Consider the following 26,199-nt stretch of genomic DNA (forward strand, 5'->3'; position numbering starts at 1 on the left):
ATCGTTAGCTGTTTTCCTGTTTGTCCTATGTAGTGTTTTGTACAATCCTTGCATGCGATTTGTACACTACATTGGTTTTGCTCATGCTGCGTATCGGGTCCTTTGCAACAGAGAGCGGCGGGAGCTGGGCGGAAGTTCAGGCGGAGCGCAAAGCCGGTCGGGAAGGTAAGTGATTACTATTAGAGTGGGTGTGTTCTAAACCCCAGGTCCTACAAAGTAGGGTCTCCCTCCCTCCTCCTCTAACCTTAATTAAGAGTCCACTGACATGCCACAAAGAGTGTCTAAGGAAGTTTAGATCGAAGAGTGAGGCTTCAGCTCAGGACTCGTTGACAAGGAGGTTGAGTGAAGTGATTGCACCACAGTTGAAGAGGGTGAAGACATGACTGCCCAGCTGGTTCAGTGCACTACGTGCTTGATGTGGGAGGTCAACGACTCTGGTGTGTCTGGCTCGTATATGTGTGGAAAATGTGTGCACATTCAGCAATTGACCGAGCATAGTGCAGCGCTGACGAAAGAACTCGAAGACCTTAGGCTCATTCGAGAGAACGAGATCTTTCTGGACAAGACCTTCAGCGAGGTTATTACACCAATCATGCCAGAAGAGAGCAGAAGAGAGCAAATGATGAGGAAGGCAGAGAGGAGACAGGTGCAAGAGACCCCGGGAGAAGTACCTGTCAGGAACAAGTTGAAGCTTTTGGAAGCAGAGACTGATGACACTGCCAGTTCACAAGGTGGCCAAGTTTGTCAATCAAAAGTTGCCGCAGAGGCAGAGCGGAAGAGTCGGACAACGCACAGAGCCGTGGTAATAGGGGACTCCATCGTGAGAGGAACTGACCGGGGTTTTTGTGGCAGCAGACGGGATTTAAGGATGGTGTGTTGCTTTCCTGGTACTAGAGTGAAAGACATCGCGGACAGAGTGCAGGAAATCCTCAAGGATGAGGGTGAAGAGCCAGAGGTGGTGGTACATGTCGGCACAAATGATGTCGGGAAGAAGAGGAGGAACATACTACAGCGAGACTTTGGAGAACTAGGAAGAAGGCTGAAAAGCAGGACGTCCAAGATGGTTATCTCCGATTTGCGTCCAGTTCCTCGGGCTAGTGTGGCCAGAAACAGGGAGATAATGGACTTGAACGTGTGGTTGGGGAACTGGTGCAGGAAGCAAGGATTTAAGTTCTTGGATCACTGGGGTATATTTTGTGGTAAACATAAATTCTACAAGAGAGACGGCTTGCACCTTAATAGGTTAGGGACCAGTATTCTGGCAGGCAGGTTTTCGACTGCAACACCGCTACATTTAAACTAAGTAGCGGGGGGGGAGGGGACTAGCTGGATGTTTAAAAAGGAAATTGAAGGGAAAGTTAGAACAAGAGAAGTCAAGAAAGACAACTGTATTAATGAGGCAGAAAACTCGGAAAGGCATCATGCTGTAAGGTTGAGTGAAATAGGGGTTGATGGGAAGGGTGAGAGCAGTAACAAATTAAAAATACTATACATGAATGCACAAAGCATTAGACATAAGATGGATGAGCTTGAGGCTCTTTTGGAAATTGGCAGATACGATATTGTGGGGATAACTGAGACGTGGCTTCAAGTGGACAGGGCCTGGGAAATGAACATTCAAGGATACACGTGTTATCGTAAGGACAGACTGACGGGCAGAGGGGGTGGGGTGGCCTTGTTGGTAAGGGACGATATTATGTCCCTTGCGCGGGGGGATCTAGAGTCAGGAGATGTAGAGTCAGTGTGGATAGAGCTTCGAAATACCAGGGGTAAAAAGACCCTCTTGGGAGTCATCTACAGGCCCCCAAACAGGTGTTGGATGTCGGATGTAAGTTAAATCAGGAGCTGAAATTGGCCTGTCGCAAAGATGTTACTACAGTTGTTATGGGGGATTTTAACATGCAGGTAGACTGGGAGAATCAGGATGGTATTGGGCCACAAGAAAGAGACTTTGTGGAGTGCCTCAGAGATGGATTCTTAGAGCCGCTGGTGCTGGAGCCGACCAGGGAGAAGGCAATTCTGGATCTGGTATTGTGTAACGAACCAGAATTGGTCAGAGAACTCGAAGTGAAGGAGCCATTGGGAAGTAGTGACCATAATATATTAAGCTGCAATTTAAGAGGGAGAGGGTACAGTCGGAAGTGACAGTACTTCTGTTGAATAAAGGGAATTATGGAGCTATGAGGGAGGAGCTGGCCAAAGTTCAATGGTGCAATACCTTAGCAGGGATGACCGTGGAGGAACAATGGTGGATATTTCTGTGTATAATGCAGAAGTTGCAGGATCAGTTCATTCCTAAAAGGAAGAAAGATCCCAGGAGGAGGCATGGGCGGCCGTGACTGACGAGGGAAGTAAAGAAACATATAAAGTTAAAAGAGAAAAAGTGGGAAAACTGAGGACTGGGAAGCTTTTAAAGAGCAACAGAGGATTACTAAGAAGGAAATACGCAGAGGAAAAATGAGGTACGAAGGTAAACTGGCCAAGAATATTAAGGAGGATAGTAAAAGCTTTTTTAGGTATGTGCAAGGCAAAAAAATGGTTAGGACTAAAATTGGGCCCTTGAAGACAGAAACAGGGGAATATATTACTAGGAACAAAGAAATGGCAGAGGAATTAAATGGGTACTTCAGATCTGTGTTCACTTGGGAAGACACAAGCAATCTCCCTGAGGTAACAGTGGCTAAAGGACCTGAACTTAAGGGAATTTATATTTGCCAGGATTTGGTGTTGGAGAGGCTGTTAGGTCTGAAGGTTGATAAGTCTCCGGGGCCTGATGGTCTGCATCCCAGGGTACTGAAGGAGGTGGCTCGGGAAATCGTGGATGCGTTGGTGATTATTTTCCAGAGTTCAATAGATTCGGGGTCGGTTCCTGAGGATTGGAGGGTGGCTAATGTTATACCACTTTTTAAGAAATGTGGGCGAGAGAAAGCAGGAAATTATAGACCAGTTAGTCTGACCTCAGTGGTGGGAAAGATGCTGGAGTCTATTATAAAGGATGAAATTACTGCACATCTGGATAGTAGTAACAGGATAGGACAGAGTCAGCATGGATTTATGAAGGGGAAATCATGCTTGTCTAATCTTCTGGAATGTTTTGAGGATGTAACTATGAAGTTGGACGAGGGAAATCCAGTAGATGTAGTGTACCTGGACTTTCAGAAAGCTTTTGATAAAGTCCCACACAGGAGGTTAGTGAGTAAAATTAGGGTGCATGGTATTGGGGGCAAAGTACTAGATTGGATTGAAAATTGGTTGGCTAATAGGAAACAAAGGGTAGTGATAAACGGCTCCATTTCGGAATGGCAGGCAGTGACCAGTGGGGTACCGCAGGAATCCGTGCTGGGACCACAGCTTTTTACAATATATGTTAATGATATAGAAGATGGTATCAGCAATAACATTAGCAAATTTGCTGATGATACAAAGCTGGGTGGCAGGGTGAAAAGTGATGAGGATGTTAGGAGATTACAGGGTGACCTGGACAAGTTAGGTGAGTGGGCAGATGCATGGCAGATGCAGTTTAATGTGGATAAATGTATGCTTATCCACTTTGGTAGCAAGAACAGGAAGGCAGACTACTACCTCAATGGAATCAATTTATGTAAAGGGGCAGCGCAGGTTGGAGAACCGTGAAGCCCCTCTTTGAGTCCCCAGCAGACTGGTGGGAAACAGTAAAAGGGAACATCAAGAGGTTCTTCATCCTCAAAGGTGTTCAGGAGGCGAGAGAGAGGCGGGGAAAACTGTCCCAGCTCCAGGAAAGTATGCAGAACCTGCTCCTGCTGCAGACGATGGGGGTCGATGTCACGGAGGACCTCAAGGAGGTGAAGGGCCAGCAAGCCTCGCTCTTTGCTTCGGAGGCCTCCAAGATAATCTTCCAGTCCAGGGTCCGCTTGGTGGAGCAGGACGAGACGTGCTCACGTTTCTTCTTCCAGAAGGTGCACAAAGAGAGCTCCGTGCTCAGCAGCCTGAAGGAAGAAGATGGCTCAGTAACGTCATCTCAGGCTGACGTCATGAGGATCAGCAAATCCTTCTATGCCAGTCTGTATGACGCGAAGCCGACCGACAGCGCGGCCTCCCAGTCGTTCCTGTCCTCTATCACGGAGGTCTTAGACGACAGAACACGGGAGAGACTGGACCAGCCGCTATCTCTGGATGAGCTGACCAAGGCCCTCGAGTCCTTCGAAAAGAATAAAACTCCTGGAAGCGACGGCTTATCGGTCGAGCTCTATTCCGCTCTGTGGGACTTGATTGGCCAGGACCTGCTGGAGGTGTATGTCAGTATGCTTCGGGCAGGTACCATGAGTGAATCCATGAGGAAAGGCATCATCACCCTCGTCTACAAGCAGAAGGGGGAGAGGGAGGAACTCAGAAATTGGAGACCGATCTCACTGTTGAATGCAGATTACAAAATTCTGTCAAAGGTAATCGCCAACCGGGTCAGGTCTGCTCTGGGGCCGGTGATTCACCCTGACTAAACCTGTGCTGTGCCGGGCAGGAAGATCGCTGAGAGTCTCGCACTCCTCAGAGATACGATCGCCTACGTACAGGACAGGGGGGTGGACACCTGCCTCATCAGCCTGGACCAGGAGAAAGCCTTTGACAGGATATCACACAGGTATATGAGAGACGTTCTCTCCAAAATGGGCTTTGGGGAGGGAATCTGCAATTGGATCAGACTGCTCTACACCAACATTGTCAGTGCAGTCTCAATCAATGGGTGGGAATCAGATAGCTTCCCAGTCAGATCTGGAGTCAGGCAGGGCTGCCCTCTCTCTCCTGCCTTGTTTCTGTGCTGCATAGAGCCATTTGTCGAGTCCATCAGGAAGGATGCGAGCCTGAGAGGGGTGACTATTCCTGGCAGCGGGGGCCTGCAGGTTAAGGCCTCCCTGTACATCGATGACGTCGCCGTTTTCTGCTCGGATCCGCTGTCCGTGCACAGACTCATGTGCATCTGTGACCAGTTCGAACGGGCCTCGGGGGCAAGGTAAACCGAGGCAAGAGCGAGGCCATGCTCTTCGGGAACTGGGCCGACCAATCCTCGATCCCCTTCACCGTCAGGACCGACCACCTGAAGGTGCTGGGTATTTGGTTCGGGGGGGCTGGGGCGTGTGCCAAGTCTTGGGAGGAGCGTATCAGCAAAGTGAGGCAGAAACTGGGCAGATGGAAGCTACGGTCGCTCTCCATCGCGGGAAAAAACCTGGTCATCAGGTGTGAGGTACTCTCAGTATTGTTATACGTGGCACTGGTCTGGGCTGTTCCCAGAACCTGTGCCGCTGCAGTCACCCGGGCCATCTACCAATTTATATGGAGATCAAAGATGGACCGGGTCCGAAGGGACTCACTGTATAAAGATCTGGGCAACGGGGGAAAAAATACACCCAATGCCACCCTCACCCTGATGGCCACCTTTGTGTGTGGCTGCATCAAGCTGTGCGTGGATCCCCGGTACGCAAACACCAAGTGTCACTACGTACTGAGGTTCTACCTGTCCCCGGTGTTGCGAAGGATGGGCCTGGCCTCACTGCCGCGGAACGCTCCGAGTAGTTGGACCGTTCCATATCACCTGTCCTTCGTGGAGAAATTTATGAAGAAAAACACCTTTGACCACAAGTCCATTAGGAAGTGGTCAGCACGTAGTGTCCTTGAGACCCTTCGGGAAAAGGAGAGGGCGGATCCTATCGAGCGGTTCCCTGAGCAGACTGTCAAAGCCATTTGGCCGAATGCCTCATCGCCAGAACTTTCCAACAAGCACCAAGACATGGCTTGGCTGGTGGTGAGAAGGGCTCTGCCTGTGAGATCCTTTATGCACGCCTGGACTCTCAGCCACACCGCACGCTGCCCTCGAAGCGGCTGCGGGGGGGACGAGACTGTCACACACCTCCTTCTGGAATGTGCCTATGCAGAGGAAGTCTGGAGAGGAATGCAGTGGTGTTTGTCGAGGTTCGTCCCGAGCAGCGCCTTGATGCGGGACTCCGTGCTCTACGGCCTGTTCCCCGGGACGCACACCGAGACGAACATCAACTGTGTTGGAGGATCATCAACTCGGTGAAGGACGCTCTCTGGGTGGTCCGAAACCTGCTGATCTTCCAGCTGAAGGAGTTGACCCCGACTGAGTGCTGCAGACTGGCACATTCCATGGTCCAGGACTACGTGTTGAGGGACGCGCTGAAGCTTGGGGCAGTTGCCGCCAAGGCGCGGTAGGGAAAGACCACTGTGTAAAGTCTGCCTGCCTAATGAAGAACAGGGGGCCCATGCAGTCATTTGGGCTCTGCTGACGCCTCAGCTAATTATATGGGCGTATGATCAAAAAATGTACAGACCTGTATAAAAATGATAAGTTTTGATCTCTGTATGTACATGTTTACATATGTATGGCATGACCAACTGTACAGACCATCAAATTATTTTATGAATAAAGTATATTTTTGAAATATAAAAAAAAGGGACAGTACAGAGAGATCTGGGTGTTCTTGTACACCAGTCAATGAAAGCAAGCATGCAGGTACAGCAGGTAGTGAAGAAGGCTAATAGCATGCTGGCCTTCATATCAAGAGGAATTGAGTATAGAAGCAAAGAGGTGCTTCTGCAGCTGTACAGGGCCCTGGTGAGACCACACCTGGAGTACTGTGTGCAGTTCTGGTCTCCAAATTTGAGAAAATACATTCTGGCTATTGAGGGAGTGCAGCGTAGGTTCACGAGGTCAATTCCTGGAATGGCAGGATTACCTTACACTGAAAGACTGAAGCGACTGGGCTTGTATACCCTTGAGTTTCGAAGATTGAGAGGGGATCTGATTGAGACATATAAGATTATGAAAGGATTGGACACTCTGGCAGTAGGAAACATATTTCCACTGATGGGTGAGTGCCGAACCAGAGGACACAGCTTAAAAATACGGGGTAGACCATTTAGGACAGAGCTCAGGAGAAACGTGTTCACCCAGAGAGTGGTGGCTGTGTGGAATGCTCTGCCACAGGGGGCAGTGGAGGCCCATTCTCTGGATTCATTTAAGAAGGAGTTGGATAGAGCTCTCAAAGATAGTGGAATCAAGGGTTATGGAGATAAGGCAGGAACAGGATACTGATTAGGAATGATCAGCCATGATTATATTGAATGGCAGTGCAGGCTCGAAGAGCAGAATGGCCTACTCCTGCACCTATTGTCTATTGTCTATTGTCCTGGTGAGTTGTTATCTGACAGTGGCTGTTGATTTGTGTGCTGGTTTGTGGTTTGAGTCCTAGTGGTCGTAGTAGTCTGGCTGTCAGTTCAGAAATGTTCTTGATGTATGATAATGTGGCTAGTTCTTTGGGTTGTGGCATGTCCTCATTCCGTTGTCTTTCCCTTAGGTATCTGTTGCTGAAATTGAGGGGGTATCCATTTTTGGCGAATACATTGTAGAGGTGTTGTTCTTCCTCTTTTTGCAGTTCTGGTGTGCTGCAGTGTGTTGTGGCCCTTTTGAACAGTGTTGATGCAACTTCTTTTGTGTGTGTTGGGGTGGTTGCTTTCGTAGTTCAGGGCTTGGTCTGTGTGTGTAGCTTTCCTGTATACCTTTGTGGTGAATTCTCCGTTCGGTGTTCTCTGTACCATCACATCTAGGAATGGGAGTTGGTTGTCCTTTCCTTCCTCTCTAGTGAATCAGATTCCTGTGAGTGTGGCGTTGATGATCCGGTATGTGTTCTCTATTTCTGTGTTTTTAATGATTACAAAGGTGTCATCCACATATCTGACCCAGAGTTTGGGGTGAATTTGCGGTAAGACTGTTTGTTTTAATCTTTGCATTACCACTTCTGCTATGAGTCTAGAGATGGGTGAGCCCATGGGTGTGCCGTTGATTTGTTCATATATTTGGTTGTTGAATGTGAAGTGTTTTGTGAGGCACAGGTCCAGAGTCCTCTAACACAATTGATCTCTTGGAACCCGACTCATTGCGTTAGAGCCAGTCTCAATACCAGAAACTTAGCTGTTCTTGCTATGTTCCCTGAAAATCCATCACCCCCTACATTTTCCAAAACAGCATACCTGTTTGAAATGGGTATATCCACAAAAGACTCCTGCCCTAGGTGCCGACCTCTCTTACCCTGCCTGGAGTTAACCCATCTATGTGACTGTATCTGTGACTTTTCCCCCTTCCTATAACTGCCATCCATTACATCCCTTTGCTCTTGTAAAGTCCTCATTGCCTCTAATTGTGTCTCCAACCAATCCATTCAATCTGATAGGATTCACAACCAATGGCATTTATTGCAGATATAACCCTCAGTAACCTGTTAACTCTCCCTGAACTCTCACATCCAACAAGAAAAGTATATCACTCTACTAAAGGCTATTTTTGCTCCTTCACAATCTACAGATCTATAAAATAGCACTGTCTTATTCCTCTACAAAACACTGTTCCAGGTTAAATCACTACTGCAGACTTACTCGACGGCGAAGCTTAAATATGCACTTCTGTTTCTGTGCTGTGACCTCTCCCAAACAGGTTCCTCCAAGATTAGTTGTGAATTTCACTGTTTGTTAATTTTCCCAGACACATTCTGATGTCCAGCGATACATGAAGGTCCTGGGAATTTACCTACCTTCATGTGTTTTAAGTTCTCCTGCATCTCCCCTTCTGTAATGTAGACTGTATTAAAGACATCAGTATTTATTCCCGAAGTTCCCAAGCTTCTATGTCTCTCTCTACCGTAAATATTGAGGCAAAATATTTGTTTGGTATCTCACCCATCTCCTGTGGTTCCACACAGTGGCAACATCTCTGGGATCGTTCTTGAAAACCTCCTCTGGATCCCTTCGATGCCAATACATCCTTCTGTAGGTACAAGGCTCAAAACTGCTCACAACATTTCAAATGAGGTCTGACCAGAGCCTAAGACAGCTTCAGTACACCTGAAGTATTCTAAGGAGAAAGTGAGGTCTGCAGATGCTGGAGATCAAAGTTGAAACTTTATTGCTGGAACAGCACAGCAGGTCAGGCAGCATCCAGGCAACAGGAGATTCGACGTTTCGGGCACAGGCCCTTCTTCAGGAATGAAGTATTCTAACCCTCTCAAAATTAATGGTAACATTGCATTTGCCCTCCTAACTGCCAGCTGAACGGACATGTTAACCCTAAGAGAATCCTGAACTAGAACCCTCAAGTCCCTCTGTACTTCAGATTTCCAAAGTCTTTCCCCATTAATAAAATCATCTCTGCCTCTACTCTTCCTACGAAGTGCATAACTTCATTCTTGTCCACATTGTATTCTACCTGCTACTTCTTTGCCTCTTGCCTAGTCTGTCCAAGTCCTCCTGCAGCCTCCCTACTTCCTTAATACTATCTGCCTCTCAACCTTTGTGTCATCTGCAAAACCCAGCAACAATACCTTCAGTTCCTTCGTCCAAAGATGTGCAGGTTAGCTGGACTGGCCATGCTAAATTGTCCATAGTTCCAGGAATGTATAGGCTGGGTAGATTAACCAAGGGAAATGTGGGGCTATGTGGCTAGGGTGGGACACTGATCAGATGGTCAGTGCAGATATGATGGCCTGAATGGCCTCTTTTTGTACTGTAGAGAATCTATGATTCTATGATTTGTCCAGATCATTAATGTGTAACGTGAATAGTAGTGGTCCCAACATAGATCCCTGCGGAACTCCACTAGACACTGGCTGCCATTCTGAAAAAGACTCCTTTATCCCCATTCTCTGCCTTCTGTCAGTTAGCCAATCCCTTATCCATACCAGTACCTTGTCCCTAACACCATGGGCTCTTATCTTATTTGGCAGCCTCCTTTGCAGCCTTCGGGAATTCCAAATAGAGGATGCCCCTCGCTCTCCTTTGTCTAACTTGCTCGTTACGTGCAGGAATTCTAACAGATTTGTCAGGTATGACCTGCCCTTGAAGAAGCTGTGCTAACTCAGCCCCACTTTACTATGCACTTCCAAGTACTCTGCAATCTCATTCTTAATAATAAACCCTAACATCTTACCAATGGCTGAAGTCAGGCCAACCAGCCATTTTCTATGTGTCTCCCTCTTAAGCAGGAGTGTTACATTATCCATTTTCCAGTCCTCTGGGATCCTCTGTGATACCAGTAATTCCTGAAAGATCATCACCAATGCCTCCACAATATCCTCAGCTCTCTCTTTCAGAATTATGGGGTGTAGTCAATTTAATTCAATTCCATCTGGTCCAGGTAGTCAAAAAGTGTGATGCTGGGAAAGCACAGCCAGTCAGGTAGCATCTGAGGAGCAGGAGAATTGATGTGTCGGGCATAAGCTCTTCATCAGGAAAGTCCAGGTAGTTTATCTGCCTTCAGATCTTTCAGTTTCCACTTCTCTTCAGTGATGGCCACTACATTCACCTCTGTCCCCTGACTCTCTTGAAGTTCTGGTATGCTGCTGGTGTCTTCCACCATGAAGATTGATGCAAAATACTTATTTTATTTCCTCCGCCATTTCTTTGTTCCCCAGTACTACTTCTCCACCCTCATTTGCCAGTGGTCAAATGTCCATTCTTGCCTCTCTCTTACATTTTATTCATCTAAAAAAAACTCTTGCAATCTTCTTTTATATTACTAGCTAGCTTACTCTCATATTTTACTCTCACGTGGCTTGGAAAGGGTGGACGCTAGGAAATTGTTTCCATTAGGTGAGGAGACTAGGACCCGTGGACACAGCCTTAGAATTAGAGGGGGTAAATTCAGAACAGAAATGCAGAGACATTTCTTCAGCCAGAGAGTGGTGGGCCTGCAGAGTGCAGTGGAGGCTGGGACGCTAAATGTCTTCAAGGCAGAAATTGATAAATTCTTGATGTCACAAGGAATTAAGGGCCATGGGGAGAATGCGGGTAAGTGGAGTTGAAATGCCCATCAGCCATGATTGAATGGCGGAGCGGACTCGATGGGCCGAATGGCCTTACTTCCGCTCCTATGTCTTATGGTCTTATGGTCTCATATTTAATCTTTTGCCCCTTATTGTTTTTTTTAGTGATCCTCCGTTGGTTTTTAAAGACATTCTCAGTCATCTGGCTTCGCACTGAACTTCACCACATTGTATGCTTTTTCTTTTGTTTGTATGCTGTCCATGACTTCCTTTGTCAGCCACGCTTGCCTCGTCCTCCCCTTGGTATGTTTCTTTTTCCTTGGGATGAATTTCTGCTGTGCCTCTCAAATTACTCCGAGAAACTCCTGCTGTTGCTGCTTCATCGTCTTCCCTGCTAGGTTCCCCTTACTGGCCAGCTCCTCCCTCTTATTTTCGCTGTTTCCTTTATTCTTTTGTAATACTTTCATATCTTATTCAATCCTCTCCCTCCCAAACTGCAGGGTGAATTCTATCATATTATGGTCACTCCCCCCTAGGGGTTCCTTCACCTTTCGTTCCCTGATCAAGTCTGCCTAATAACACATCACCAAATCCAGAATTGCTTGTAGACGAGTGAGCTCCTCCCGCAGAAATCCCATAGATATTTCAGGTATCCCTTTCCTTAGGATTTGCTATCAAACTGATTTCCCCAGTCCACCTGCAAATTGAAATCTCCAGTGGATATACCGTATTTAGATTTCCAAGAGGCATTTAATAAGATGTCACTTCATAGATTAAAGTAGAAAATAATGCAGTGTTGTAAAAGGTAACATTTTGGGATGGATGGAAGGTTGGTTGGCTGACTGGGAGCCAAGAACAGGAACAAACGTGCCTCTTTCAGGCTGGCAGGATGTCATGAATGGTGTGTCACAGGGGACAGTGCTGGTGCCTCAGCTCTTTACAATTTACAGAAATGATTTGGAGCAAGGGATCAGAGGTCAAGGAGCTAATTTTACTGATGATACAAAGATAGGTGGGAAAGTGAGGAAAAAGGACATAAGGAGCCTACAAAGAGCCTACAAAGAGCCAGGAGGGGACATGAGAGGTTGTTGGCAGATAGGATTAAGGAAAACCCTAAGGCTTTCTATAGGTATGTCAAGAATAAAAGATTGACTAGAGTAAGATAAGGCAGCATCCAAGGAGCAGGAGAATCGACGTTTCGGGCATAAGCCCTTCTTCAGGAATGAGGAAAGTGTGTCCAGCAGGCTAAGATAAAAGGTAGGGAGGAGGGACTTGGGGAAGGGGCATTGGAAATGCGGTAGGTGGAAGGAGGTCAAGGTGAGGGTGATAGGCCAGAGTGGGGTGGGGGTGGAGAGGTCAGGGATGAACTCAGATTTGGGGAGAAAGTGAGGACTGCAGATGCTGGAGATCAGAGCTGAAAATGTGCTGCTGGAAAAGCGCAGCAGGTCCGGCAGCATCCAAGGAACAGGAGAATCGACGTTTCGGGCATAAGCCCTTCTTCAGGATTCATGAACTCAGATTTCTCCAGTTTCCTCATTTCCCCTCCCCCCACCTTGTCTCAGTCAAATCCCTCGAACTCAGCACCGCCTTCCTAACCTGCAATCTTCTTCCTGACCTCTCCGTCCCCACCCACTCTGGCCTATCACCCTCACCTTGACCTCCTTCCACCTATCGCATTTCCAACGCCCCTCCCCCAAGTCCCTCCTCCCTACCTTTTATCTTAGCCTGCTGGACACACTTTCCTTATTCCTGAAGAAGGGCTTATGCCCGAAACATCGATTCTCCTGCTCCTCGGATGCTGCCTGATCTGCTGCGCTTTTCCAGCAACACATTTTCAGCTCTGATCTCCAGCATCTGCAGTCCTCACTTTCTCCTTGAGTAAGATTAGGCCAATCAAGGACAGAAGTGGGAAGTTGTGCACGGGGTCAAAGGAGAAAGGGGAAGTGCTAAATGAATACTTTTTGTCAGTATTCACATTGGAAAAAGACAATGTTGTCATGGAGAATACTGAGATACAGGCTACTGGACTATAGATGGGTTGAGGTTCACAAGGAGGAGGTGTTAGAAATACTAGAAAGTGTGAAAATAGCTAAGTCCCCTGGGCCGGATGAGATTTATCCTCAGATTCTCTGGGAAGCCAGGGAGGAGATTGCAGAGCCTTTTGCTTTGATCTTTATGTTGACATTGTCTACAGGAATAGTGCCAGAAGACTGGGGGATAGCAAATATTGTCCCCTTGTTCAAGAAGGGGTGTAGAGACATTAGTTCTCTCCTTCAGAATTATGGGGTGCAGTCAATTCAATTCAATTCAATTCCATCTGGTCCAGGTAGTCAAAAAGTGAGATGCTGGAAATAATATTATAGAGAGCTAAGATAATTATAGACCAGTGAGCCTTACTTCAGTTGTGGGTAAAGTGTTGGAAAAAGTTAAAAGAGATAGGATTTATAATCATCTAGAAAGGAATAAGTTGATTAGGGATAGTCAACACGGTTTTGTGAAGGATAGGTTGTGCCTCACAAACCTTATTGAGTTCTTTGAGATGATGATGAAACAAGTGAATGAGCATACAGCAGTTGATGTGATGTATATGGATTTCAGTAAGGTGTTTGATAAGTTTCCCCACAGTAGGCTATTGCAGAAAATACGGAGGCATGGGATTGAGGTGATTTAGCAGTTTGGATCAGAAATTGACTTGCTGAAAGAAGACAGAGGGCAGTGGTTAATGGGAAATGTTCATCCTGGAGTCCAATTACTAGTAGTGTTCCACAAGGATCTGTTTTGGAGCCACTGCTGTTTGTCATTTTTATAAATGACCTGGATGAGGGCTTAGAAGGATGAGTTAGTACATTTGCGGATGACACTAAGGTCGGTAGAGTTGTGGATAGTGCTGAAGAATGTTGTAGGTTACAGAGTGACATAGATACGCTGCAGAGCTGTGCTGAGAGGTCGCAAATGGAGTTTAATGTGGAAAAGTGTGAGGTGATTCACTTTGGAAGGAGCAACAGGATAAAGAGTACTGGGCTAATGGTAAGATTCTTGGTAGTGTAGATGAGCAGAGAGATCTTGATGTCCATGTACATAGATTTCTGAAAGTTGCCACCCAGGTTGATAGGGTTGTTAAGAAGGCATATGGTGTGTTAGCTTTTATTAGTAAAGGGATTGAGTTTCGGAGCCACGGGGTCATGCTGCAGCTGTACAAAACTCTGGTGCAGCCGCACTTGGAGTATTGTGTACAGGTCTGGTCACCGCATTATAGGAAGGATGTAGAAGCTTTGGAAAAGGTTCAGAGAAGATTTACTAGAATGTTGCCTGGTATGGAGGGAAGGTCTTACGAGGAAAGGCTGAGGGACTTGAGGCTGTTTTCGTTGGAGAGAAGAAGGTTGAGAGGTGACTTAATTGAGACATATAAGATAATCAGAGGGTTAGATAGGGTGGACAGGGAGAGCCTTTTTCCTCAGATGGTGATGGCTAGAAGGAGGGTTAAATTGAGGGATAATAGATATAGGACAGATGTCAGAGGTAGTTTCTTTACTCAGAGAGTAGTAAGGGTATGGAATGCTTTGCCTGCAATGGTAGTAGATGCACCAACTTTAAGGGCATTTAAATAGTCATTGGATAGATGTACGGATGAAAATAGAATAGTGTAGGACAGATGGGCTTCAGATTGGTTTCTCAGATCAGCGCAACATCGAGCACCGAAGGGTCTGTACTGCGCTGTAATGTTCTAAGCTCTATATTCTATCTGGAAAAGAATCTTTAAATACTTTTTAAGGCCAAGGGGATGAAAGATTATCAGGGTTATTCAGGAATATGAAGTTGAGGTTAAAACCAGATCAGTCATGATCTTATTGAATGACAAAGTAGGCTTGAAGGGCTGAAAGGCCTATTCCTGTTTCTTGTTTGTATGTTATGGACCAGATGTGTGCTAGGACAAAGTGACGGCTGCAGATGCTGGAGATCAGAGTCAAGAGTGTGGTGTTGGAAAAGCACAGCAGGTCAAGCAGCATCCAAGGAGTAGGAGAATCGGTGTTTTGGTCATAAGTCCTTCATCAGGAATTGCTACCTGACCTGCTGTGCTTTTCCAGCACCACACTTTCGACCAGACATGTGTTGCCACTTTATTGGTGAAGATATTTAAATTGAAGCTAGGTGTCTTTACTTCAAAGGGGAATTAAGTCCTTTGGGTATGCAACTGTAAAGTTTCAGATCAAACATGAATCTTCTTCATCTTCTAAATAGTAAGGTAATCAAAGATTATATGAAAAGGTTGGAAAGTGGAGTTGAGGATTAGCAGTTCAGCCATGATCTTGTTAAATGGCAAAGCCGACCCAATGGGCTCAATGGTCTACTTCTCCTACATCTTATGGACTCAAGATGACCACCATCTACAAGGCACAAGTCAGGAGTGTATTGGAATACTCCCCACTTGTCTGGATGAGACAGGCTCTAACAACACTCAAGAAGTTCGACACCATCCAGAACAAGGCAGCCCACTTGATAGCACCAAATCCACAAATACCTACTCCCTCCACCACTGATGTTCAGTAGCAGCAGTGTATACTATCTACAAAGATGCACTGCAAAAATTCACCAATGCTCCTTAGACAACACCTTCCAAACCCATGACCACTTCCATCTGGAAGGACAAGGAGAGCAGATACATGGGACCAAGCAACTCATCGTCCTGACTTAGAAATATATCACTGTTTCTTCAGTGTCACTGGATCAAAATTCTGGAATTCCTGGCCAGCATTCAGGGTTTACCAACAGAATGCAGACCTTGACTGTTCAAGAAGACAGCTCACCCCCAGCTTCTGTAGAGCAACTAGGGATGATCAATAAATACTGGCCAAGCCAATGATGCTCCACCCCCTACCTCAATCCTTGTGGTCTCTCACACCCTGGCAGTCACTGGTGGGCACAAAGTTGAAACTCAGCTCCTTATCCTAGCAAAGAAGTCGACTTCACAGTCACACCATGGGATTAGCATGCTATATGAAAGGAGCAGTCCTACCAATGGCCATTGGCCACACACTATAAAGGTGTCACTGTAGAACATGATTGTTACATTTGAACCATGGACAATAGACAAGGATACAAGACTTTAACAGGAAAGGAACAGTCACTTAAGGAGTCTCAGCCCAGCAGTGATTGTAGACTGTTCATGTTGTGTACACCTGAAAGGGATCTTAGAAGCCTCTTCCATTTGTAGATAACCCAGCTGTCCCTGTTTCAATGGGACTGATTCTGTGAAGAATGAAGGATGCTCAAACCTCAAGCTGTCAGGAACAGAATCAAAGCCAACAGCCTTCAGCTCAGAGAGGGGCTGCTTTTCCAAAAGCAAGGAGAAAGTGAATGGGAAAATTGTGAAAGCTTGAGACACTTGAAATTGTAAACCAGAGGGTGAGACAAGGTAATGGTGACAGTAATTACATCCACAAATGTATAAGTATTCATAACAGGAAAAAGTATCTTGCAGGGAGGAGTCATGCAAATACGTAAGGGTCTGAAAGTGTTAGTACGGAGGAGTGCCTTAAAAACCACCCACTCTCATGATGTCACATGAGAGGATTTCATAGAAATGACACTTCCCCCCATACACCCACAAATCCCCCATATCCCCCAAACCTTCCCCCCCACCAAGCCCCCATACATCCCCCACCTCCCCCATACCTCCAAAGCCCCCACCACACCCCCACCTTCCCCATGCACCCCATATCCTGTCAACTCCCCCCTATAACTTCCCCACGCTCCCCCACCACCCCCTTATCCCCCCACCTCCCCCCATACCCTCTCCCCCATCAAGTCAACACAGATTGGTTAGAGCATTGCCATAGGGATTGATCAGGGATTGGCTGTCACCAGAATTTATTCCTTTGTGAAAAAGGGGACAATGTGTGAACAATTGTTTTTGACACTTTATCCACTATTCCTGAGATGGTCATTCAAGCACCTTCTGCATTGAATCCAGGAACACACTGACCTGCTGAAGCTCCTCCAACTGCAGTTTGTTGTCTATCAAAGGATTCTTCCTTGTATTCCTGTACTCTTCCTTTTTCCTTCCAGAATGTGTTCTGAATAAGAGTCACTGACTCAAATCTTTAATTCTGCTTTCTTTCCACAGATGCTGTCAGACCTGCTGAGTTTTGCCAACAATTTCTGTTTTTGTTTAAGATTTTCAGCATCTGCAGTTCTTTGTTTCGTTTTGTTCTTTCTTGTATTGCTCCAGGGGGATCTCTCTCTCTCTCCCATTCCCCCCAGAGCCCAGCTAAAGGCGCATGTTGTGAGGCAACCTTTTGCTGCCATCGAGACTTTGATTATCCAGACTTCATTGATACAGTTCTTCATCTCTTCTTCCCAAATTCAAACTCCAAGTTTTATCTTTGGATTGACTCCTTCAGTCCTGGAATTGAGATCATATTATGTGGTTTCTCATCAGTTGCTGCTCCTCCTGACCCCAAACACAGGAGCAAAATAGTAGAGTGGGCTGCACTCAAAAGCAAATCATTGGACTTGCTGAACTTTACTCTGGCTTTCCCAATACTGTTGGATCAATCCTGTTCCACACTCACTTTCTATCCACCTCTCAGTGCCAATGGAAAATTTTATGTCTACAGTTTTTGCAAAAGTGTGACATTAGGAAAATTTAGGAAGAAGGACAAAGTTGAAGTTCTGGTGCTGAATGGACATAGTCTCCACTTTGCATAAAAGCTGCTGGGAGAAGGAACACTATTGATGAACTAATAAATTCTGCCGATTAATCAGAGCAAACTGCAGATTGTCCTTGTCTTTGACACTTCTGTGCAGCAACAATTCCCAACCTTAGAACATTCACATCTTGTTCTGAGCAGGAAGCTTGTGCAAATTAGCCAGTGACACTAAATGCCCTCAAGCAGACAAGTAAGGGCATGTTAAGGAAATTCTTTTAAAGGAATATTACCTATGGAGAATGACTCATCAATTTTGTTTGTTTTTGGTACAACTTAATCAAGATGTTATGAATCTTGTAACTATTGCAGCTTGTACTGGCCAGAAACAAACATGGTGCAATACAATTAAAAACTCTTGAGATTAAATTGTGAGGTAGACTGGCATTTTAAGCGGCTTTATATATTTCAGGAGAAAAATGGTCTGCCCACCATGTTCTGTTTTATCATTCACGGTTTGACTTCAATGAACTCTCAAATTCTGAGGTGAGTCTGTTCCCCCCACCATCCCTCAATACACACACATACACACTCTCTCTCTCTCACACACATTCCCCACCCCCACCCAAACACTCCTCCCCACACAAAACACTCCCCCCTCCCCCACTCACACACACACTCTCACGCACACATTCCCCCCCACAAACACTATCTCCCCAAACTCCCCCATCCCCACACACACCCTCTGCCCGCCCGCACACACACACATACCCTTCCCCACCACCCGCCACACATACACACTCCCCCCCTTCCCCACACATACTCCCCCTCCCCCAACACACACTCACCCCTCCCCCCCTCAACACATACACACACACCCCTCCTCACACACATACACAGTTCCTTCCCCTCTCTCGCCCCCCTCCCACACACAAACACACTATTTGCAGTATTACCCTTATCAATCCTCTCAGTTCTAAATGTTTTCCCAATACTGCAGTTAAACTGGCTGCCATGCTGATAGAAATTGAGAAAGATTCAGGAAGCTATATTTTGAAAACAGTTGTTTTGATCCATTTAATGAGCAATAGGATTCTTCTCAGTATGATCAATTTAATCTGATCTTACTTTCCTGCTCAGTAATCAGGATTATTCAGTGTAGCTTTTTTCAAATGGAAGTCATGTCTAAACAATTTATTAGAGTTCTTGGAAGGAATAAAATCACTCCTCAAGATATACCTCATTAACAAAGACTTTAGTCACCTACCCTAGTAGCTACTCATGTGGTTCTGTGTAGAATTTTGCTTGACATCACTCCAGGGAAAAGCCTTTGGACTTTGCACTGTATTAAGATGCTATATAAATCTGAGTTGTTGTTGTAGACAGATTCTAATAGCTTCCCCTTTAAGTCCTTCTGTTTATTTTCATGTAGTTTCAGAATGGGGAGAGAGGGATGAAAATGTGTTAAGTTTTTAATTTGTTATGGGGTATGTGTATTGCTACTGGGTCAGCATTTGTTGTGTGTCCCTAATTGCCCCTTGAATGGCTTGCATTTGAGAGGGCAGTTTAGAGTCACCCACTTTTCTGTGGGTTTGGGGTCACATGAAGGCCTGATCAGGTAAGGACAGTAGATTTCCTTCCTGAAAGGACATTATGGTTTTTATGAGAGTCAACAGAAATTATGCAGTCACCATGGGGGTTGGTTTAGTTTGGATGGTTGGCTCACAAAGCAGTGTGATGCTAACAGCACGGGTTCAATTCCTGCCCTATCTGAGATTGCTATGAAGGACTCTTCTTCACAAGGTCTCCCCTTGCCTGAGATGTGGTAGTCCTCAGGTTAAATATCCACCAGTTGTCTCTCTCTAATAGTCTGTTAAGACTATGGTGACTTGATACAATCATTGCGAGGCTAGCTTTTAATTCCATGGTTCATTGAATTTAAATTTCATGACACACCAGGTTGGGATTTGAGCCTATCCCCCAAAACATCAGTCTGGGGACTCGGGATTACTAACCTAATGATGTGACTATTGCACCACCACATCCACTTTGACATCTAAGTCTAAGACTTTAGTTAGGCCGTATTTAGGCCATGATTGAATTGAATTGAATTGAATTTATTATCACCTGTACCGAGGCACCGTGAAAAGCTTTGTCTTGTGAGCAATACAGGCAGAGCACATCGTTAAGTAGTATAGATAGTAAATAATAGGCAAATAGCAGCAAAAACAAAAACACAAGTACAGCTGAATATTAAGAATTTGTGAGTCCATTCAGTATTCTAACAACAGATGGGTAGAAACTGTTACGAAACCGGCTGGTGCGTGTGTTCAAGTTTCGGCACCTTCTCCCCGATGGTAGAGTTGTAGAAAAACATTGCCAGGGTGGGATGGATCTTTGAGAATGCTGGTGGCCTTTCCTTGACAGCAGGCCTGGTAGATGGATGCTATAGATGGGAGGTTGGCCTTTGTGATTGTCTGGGCTGAGTTCACCACTCTCTGTAACCGTCTCCGATCTTGAATGGTACAGTTGCCATACCAGGTAGCGATACATCCAGACAGAATGCTCTCGGTGACGCACCTATAAAAGTTGGCAAGGGTATTCGTCGTCATGCCAAATTTCCTCAGCTGCCTGAGTGAGAAGAGATGTCGTTGGGCCTTTGTAACCAGTGCGTCCACATGAAGGGTCCAAGAAAGCTTGTTGTGGATGACCCCTCCCGGGAGCTTGACACTCTCCACTCGTTCCACCTCTGTGCTGTTCATGTGTAGGGGGGGCATGAGTACAATCCCGCTGAAAGTCAATAATGCGTTCCTTTTGCTGGCATTGAGAGCTAGGTTGTTCTCAGTGCACCATTTTTCCAGGTCTTCCACCTCCTGTCTGTAGTCTGTTTCATCGCCATCTGAGATTTGACCGACCATGGTGGTGTCATCAGTGAACTTGTAAATGGCATTAGTCTGGTATTTGGTGACGCAGTCATGGGTATACAGTGAGTACAGTAGGGGGCTGAGTACCCATCCCTGGGGGGCTCCAGTGTTGAGTGTTAGTGAGGATGAAATATTGTCCCCAATCTTCGCTGATTGTGGCCTGTGGGTCAGGAAACTGAGGATCCAGTTGCAGAGAGTGGCACTTAGTCCGAGATCACTAAGTTTAGTAATCAGTCTCGAGGGGATAATAGTGTTGAAGGCTGCATTGTAGTCAATGAGTAGGATTCTTACATAGCTGTTCTTGGTGTCTAGATGTTCGAGGGAGGACTGAAGGGCAAGTGATATGCCATCTGACGTGGACCTGTTGGTCTGATAGACAAATTGGAGGGGGTCAAGAGTAGTGGGGAGGCTGGAGTTGGTTAATGCCATGACCAGCCTTTCAAAGCACTTTATGACCACCGAAGTTAGGACCACTGAGCGGTAGTGATTGAGACATGCTGCATGAGCCTTCTTAGGCACAGGGATGATGTTGGCCTCTTGAAACAGGCCGGGACAGTGGCCTGCTGCAGGGAGAGGTTGAAGATGTCCGAGAAGACCTCTGCCAGTTGATCTGCGCATGCTCTGAGTGCACGGCCTGGTACTCCGTCTGGTCCCATCGCTTTCGTTGGATTCACACAGAGGAAAACTGATCTGACCTCTGATGCAGTGACTGTTGGAATAAGTTCGCCAGAACTTGTCAGTATAGGTGTTACCTATCTGCAGAAATTGTGCTCAAAGTGAGCATAGAAGGTGTTGAGACAATCTGGGAGGGATGTGTCATTGTCTGCTATCTTGCACTGAGACAGTTCTCCCGATGTTGGCACTAGCCCTCAGATGTTAGTGAGGAGACTTTGCAGGGTCGACAGGGCTGTTTGCTGTTGTTGTTTCAGGAGGCAGGGTTGATACCAGGTGATCCTTACGGTTTCATTTCTTTGTTGAAACTTGGTAGCAATTCATACAACTGGATGGCTTGCTAGGCCATGTCAGAGGCGTGTTAAGAGTCAACCACATTGCTGTGGGTTGGAGTCACATGTAGGCCAGACCAGGTAAGGGTGGAGATTCTGTTGCTAAACTGAACCAGATGGGTTTTTAATATCAAACATTACATGAACACCATTAGACTAGCTTTAATTCCAGATATTTCACCATCTGTCAGGATGGGATTCAAGCCCATGTCCCCAGAACATTAGGCTGAGCCTCTGGATTATGAGCTGAGGAACACTACCCCACGTCCCACTTCCCTGCGATGGTCACAAAGTTGGACATACTGATATAATTTGTACCTGATTGCTGTCCTGTAATTAACTCAATCCATTTAAGGCAAGAACCTTCTCTCATTCAGACTCACTAATGGATTTGCTTCAGCCGTGTCAATCAAATAGATCCTTAGAGTTGAGAGTGTGGTGCTGAAAAACTACAGCAGGTCAGGCAGCAACCGAGGAGCAGGAGAATTGACGTTTTGTGCATAAGCCCTTTATCAGGAATGAGGCTTATGGGCCAGGGGGCTGAGAGATAAATGGGAGGGGGTGTGTGGCTGGGGGAAAGATAGCTGAGAATGCAAAAGGTAGATGGAGGTGGGGGAGAAGAGAGGACGGTGGAGTGGATAGATGGGAAAGATGTCCCACTCCACCACAGGTCAAGAGGGTGGTGCCGAGTTGGAGGCTTGGGACTGGGATAAGGTGGGGGGAGGGGAAATGATGAAACTGGTGAAATACTCCTTAATCCTGTGTGGTGGCAGGGTCCTAAGGTGGAAGATGAAGCGTTCTTCCTCCAGGTGTCGAGTGATTAGGGTTTGGTGATGGAGGAGGCCCAGGGCCTGCATGTCCTTGGTGGAGTGGGACGGGGAGTTGAAGTGTTCAGCCCCGGGGCAGGGGGGTTGGTTGGTGCGGGTGCCCCAGAGATGTTTTCTGAAACTATCCGCAAGTCAGCGTCCTGTCTCCCTGATGTAGAAGTGACCACATTGGGTGCAACGGATTCGGTACAGTAGATGACATTAGTGGAGGTGCAGGTAAATTTCTGTCCGATGTGGAAGGATCTTTTGGGGCCTTGGACAGAGGTGAGGGAGGATGACTGAGTGCAGGTTTTGTACTTCCTGCTGTGGCAGGGGAAGGTGCCAGGAATGGGGTGTAGGCTGGTGGGGGGGCGGGGGTGGGTGGGGTGGGATCTGACAAGGGTGCCATGGAGGGAATGGTTTCTCTGAAACACTGATAGGGTGGGGAGGGAAATGTATCCCTAGTGGTGGATCTGTTTGTAGGTGGTGGAAATGGCAGAGGATGATTTGACGTATGCGGAGGTTAGTGGGTGAGGACCAGGAGAATTCTGTCCTTGTTGCATTGTAAGTGGTGGGGTTCAAGGGCGGAGGTGCAGGAAGTTGAGGAGATGCACTGGAGGGCATCATCAACCACATGGGAGGGGAAATTGCGATCTTGGAAGGGGTGTTCAACATGGAATTGGTCATCCTGGGAACAGATGCAGTGAAGGTGGAGGAATTGGGAATAAGGGATGGCATTTTTACAGGAGGCAGGGTGGGAGGAGGTGTAGTTCAGGTAGTTGTGGGAGTCGGTGGGCTTGTAGTAGATGTCCATGGTTAGTCAGTTGTTGGAGATGGAGATACAGACGTCCAGGAAGAGGAGGGAGATGTCTGAGATGATCCAGGTTGGGGTGAAAGGTGTTAGTGAAGTTGATGAACTGTTCAACCTCCTTGTGGGAGCATGAGGTGGCGCTGATATAGTCATCATGTAGCAGAGGAAAAGGTGGGGGATGGTGCAGGTGTAGCTGCGGAAGATGGACTATTCCACGTATCGACAAAGAGGCAGGCATAGCTGGGTCCTATATTGGTGCCCATGGCTACCCCTTTGGTTTGGAGGAAGTGGAAGGATTTGAAGGGGAAGTTGTTAAGGGTGAGGACTGGTTCGGTCAGGCAAATGAGGGTACCAGTGGAAGAGTACTGGTTGGGACGGCCAGGGTAACAAAAGTCTTAGAGGAGGTGAAGGGCGTGGGTAGTGTCCCGAATGTAGGTGGGGATGTCCTGGACTAAGGGGGACAGGACGGTGTCAAGATATAAGGCAAATGTGAGGACTGCAGATGCTGGAAACCAGAGTCTAGATTAGAGTGGTGCTGGAAAAGCACAGCAGGTCAGGCAGCATCTGAGGAGCAGGAGAATCAACGTTTTGGGCAAAAGCCCTTCATCAGTGTCAAGATATGCTGAGCTGAGTTCAGTGGGGAAGGAGCAGGCTGAGACAGTGGGTCGACCAGGGCAGTCGGGTTTGTGAATCTTTGGTCGGGTGTAGAATTGGGTTCATGGATGATGAGTTTGGAGGCTGAGGATGGGAGATCCCCAGAGGAGAAGAGATTGTGGATGGTCTGGGAGATGATGGTTTGGTGATGGGAGGTGAAGTTGTAGTCGAGGGGGCAGTAGGAGGAGGTGTCTGCAAGTTGGCGCCAGGCTTCAGTGGTGTAGAAGTCGGTGCGCCAAACTACCACAGTGCCCCCCTTGTCTGTGGATTTGATGGTGAGGTTGGAGTTGGAGCAGTGAGAGTGGAGGGCTGCGCATTGTGAGGGTGGGAGGTGGAGTGGGTGAAAGGGGTGGACAGGTTGAGGCAGTTGATGTCATGGTGGCAGTAAGAAATCAGGAGGTCAAAGGTGTGTAACAGGCCAGCATGAGGGTGTGGATGAAGTATGTTGGAGGCGGGAGAAGGGGTCCTTGGTGGGTGTGCAGGAATCCTGATTGAAAAAGTGGGCCCAGAGGCGAAGGTGGTGGAAAAGATATTCAATGTCGCAATGCATGTCGAACCCTGCCACATGTGATGTCACTCACTGGAACTCAGGCGGTGATGTCTCTGACATCACACGTTACATGACTTCTGCCCCCATGGTGACGACATTCCTGACCCCACAACCACGCCCATTCCAGTAGCAGTCTCCAACCTGTCCCCAACTCCAACCCCACACCAGGTTCTAGCTCCCAGCCCTGCCTTGGTTTTACTATTCCCCCAGACCTCTCCCTCACTGAGGATGAACACTCAGTCCTCAGCAAAGACCTCACCGTCATTCCTCTACACTCCCGGATTAACGAGTTTGACATGTGTTGCAACATTGAACATTTCTTCCACCTCATCCATCGTCTTTCAGTCCATCATCTTTCCCATCTATCCGCTCCATCCTCCTCTCTGACCTGTCACCTTCTCCCCACATTCATCCATCTATCACATTCTCAGCTACCTTTCTCCCAGCCCCACCCCCCTCCCATTTATCTCTCAGCTCCCCGCCCCACAAGCCTCATTCCTGATGAAGGGCTTATGCCCGAAACGTCGATTTTCCAACTCCTTGGATGCTGCCGGACCTGTTGTGCTTTCCCAGTACCACACTCTTGACTCTGATCTCCAGCATCTGCAGTCCTCACTTTCTCCAAATAGATCCTATTTCAATAAAGAGAATATTGGCAGCTAACTCCCCCAAGCAGAAGCTGGTCGTGATTTGCACCACATACAACATACCAATATAAGTGGCTAGCACACATTTTGTATAAGGCTTATTAAATACCTAAAACATATTAAATTTCAGAGCTATTGCATCCTGTAACTCAGGCAGTGCCTGGGTCTGTGATTATAAAGTAGTACATTTGAACATCATCCATCATCTACATCTCCCAGAAAATCCCTTGGTTCTGAAAGGTCAGTCAGCCATCTGGTTCACTAACTCCTCAACCCCAGTTTAGAGTTTCTGACATGTCATTACAGCCCATCCAGATCACTGGGAAATTGTTAATAGTTACTCAGGAACACCGCAGAGGTCAACACCCTTGACTACTCACTCTGCTAAAACAGTTTGAAGTCTGTTTACTGCATTTGAAAGTCTGAAGAATTTAAAAGTAGAAGATCAAGCTTGTTGCTAACAGCCCAAAGGGGTTGAAACTCCAAAATGATCAACATTGAGGATTACTGTAAATGTCACAGGATCATAAAATAGAAATAAACTACTGTTTAGAACATGCTTTTGTCTTAACCAGTTCATTTCATTTTCCTTTCCTGGAATAAAGAATAAAGTCTAAATTTAATTCGACATTTCAATGAGATAAACCTTCAAACTAAAGCAGGTGTAATAATTATATTTATTAGTCGTTTATTTAAAAGTTAATAAATTATTCCTGTTCTCAGTACTTTTCTGGATGAGTAGCTAAGCGCTGGTATTACCCAATGAGGAATCATACACAATTGAACAATAAAAAGGTGAAGCTGAGTGAGAGGAGAGCACATGACCCATAGACAGAGCCTCAGTATCAGAACTAGAGCTCAGTAATTATACATAGCTGTGAGGAAGACACATCCACTTTGAAAACTCATGGTTCTTTAACAACAAAAGATGCATCTCCTATTAGTTGTAACTCAATGGCTAAAAAAAGATCATAAATATTAATGATTATAAAACCTGGAAAAGAAAATAACCTTCTCCTTCAGAAAGATCATTAATCGTTTCTAATGAAGAAACAAAGTTTAGAAGATAAAGTGAAACTCAGGGAAAGCTGCTTCTAAACACTTTTCAAGAGAAACAGTCTGGCTAAAAATTAATCTTCAGGTCAGTGATAAATTATCACAGATTCATAATAAGCAAGAATTCTACGACCAGTTTTTAAGTAACAAATTGAAAGAGGTGAGGTTGAATCTTCAACACTGTGTTAAAATCCACTTACTGATGGTAACTGGTTAGTGAACAGGGACATTTTAACATCATTGCATTTTATGCTCTGATGAGTACAATTAAGAGAATTGTGAATTATTAAGGGCACTT

This window comes from Chiloscyllium plagiosum, unplaced genomic scaffold (assembly GCF_037043375.1).
Source record: "Chiloscyllium plagiosum isolate Xiang-an unplaced genomic scaffold, Cpla_swu_hap1 HiC_scaffold_20, whole genome shotgun sequence".
Taxonomy (NCBI): domain Eukaryota; kingdom Metazoa; phylum Chordata; class Chondrichthyes; order Orectolobiformes; family Hemiscylliidae; genus Chiloscyllium; species Chiloscyllium plagiosum.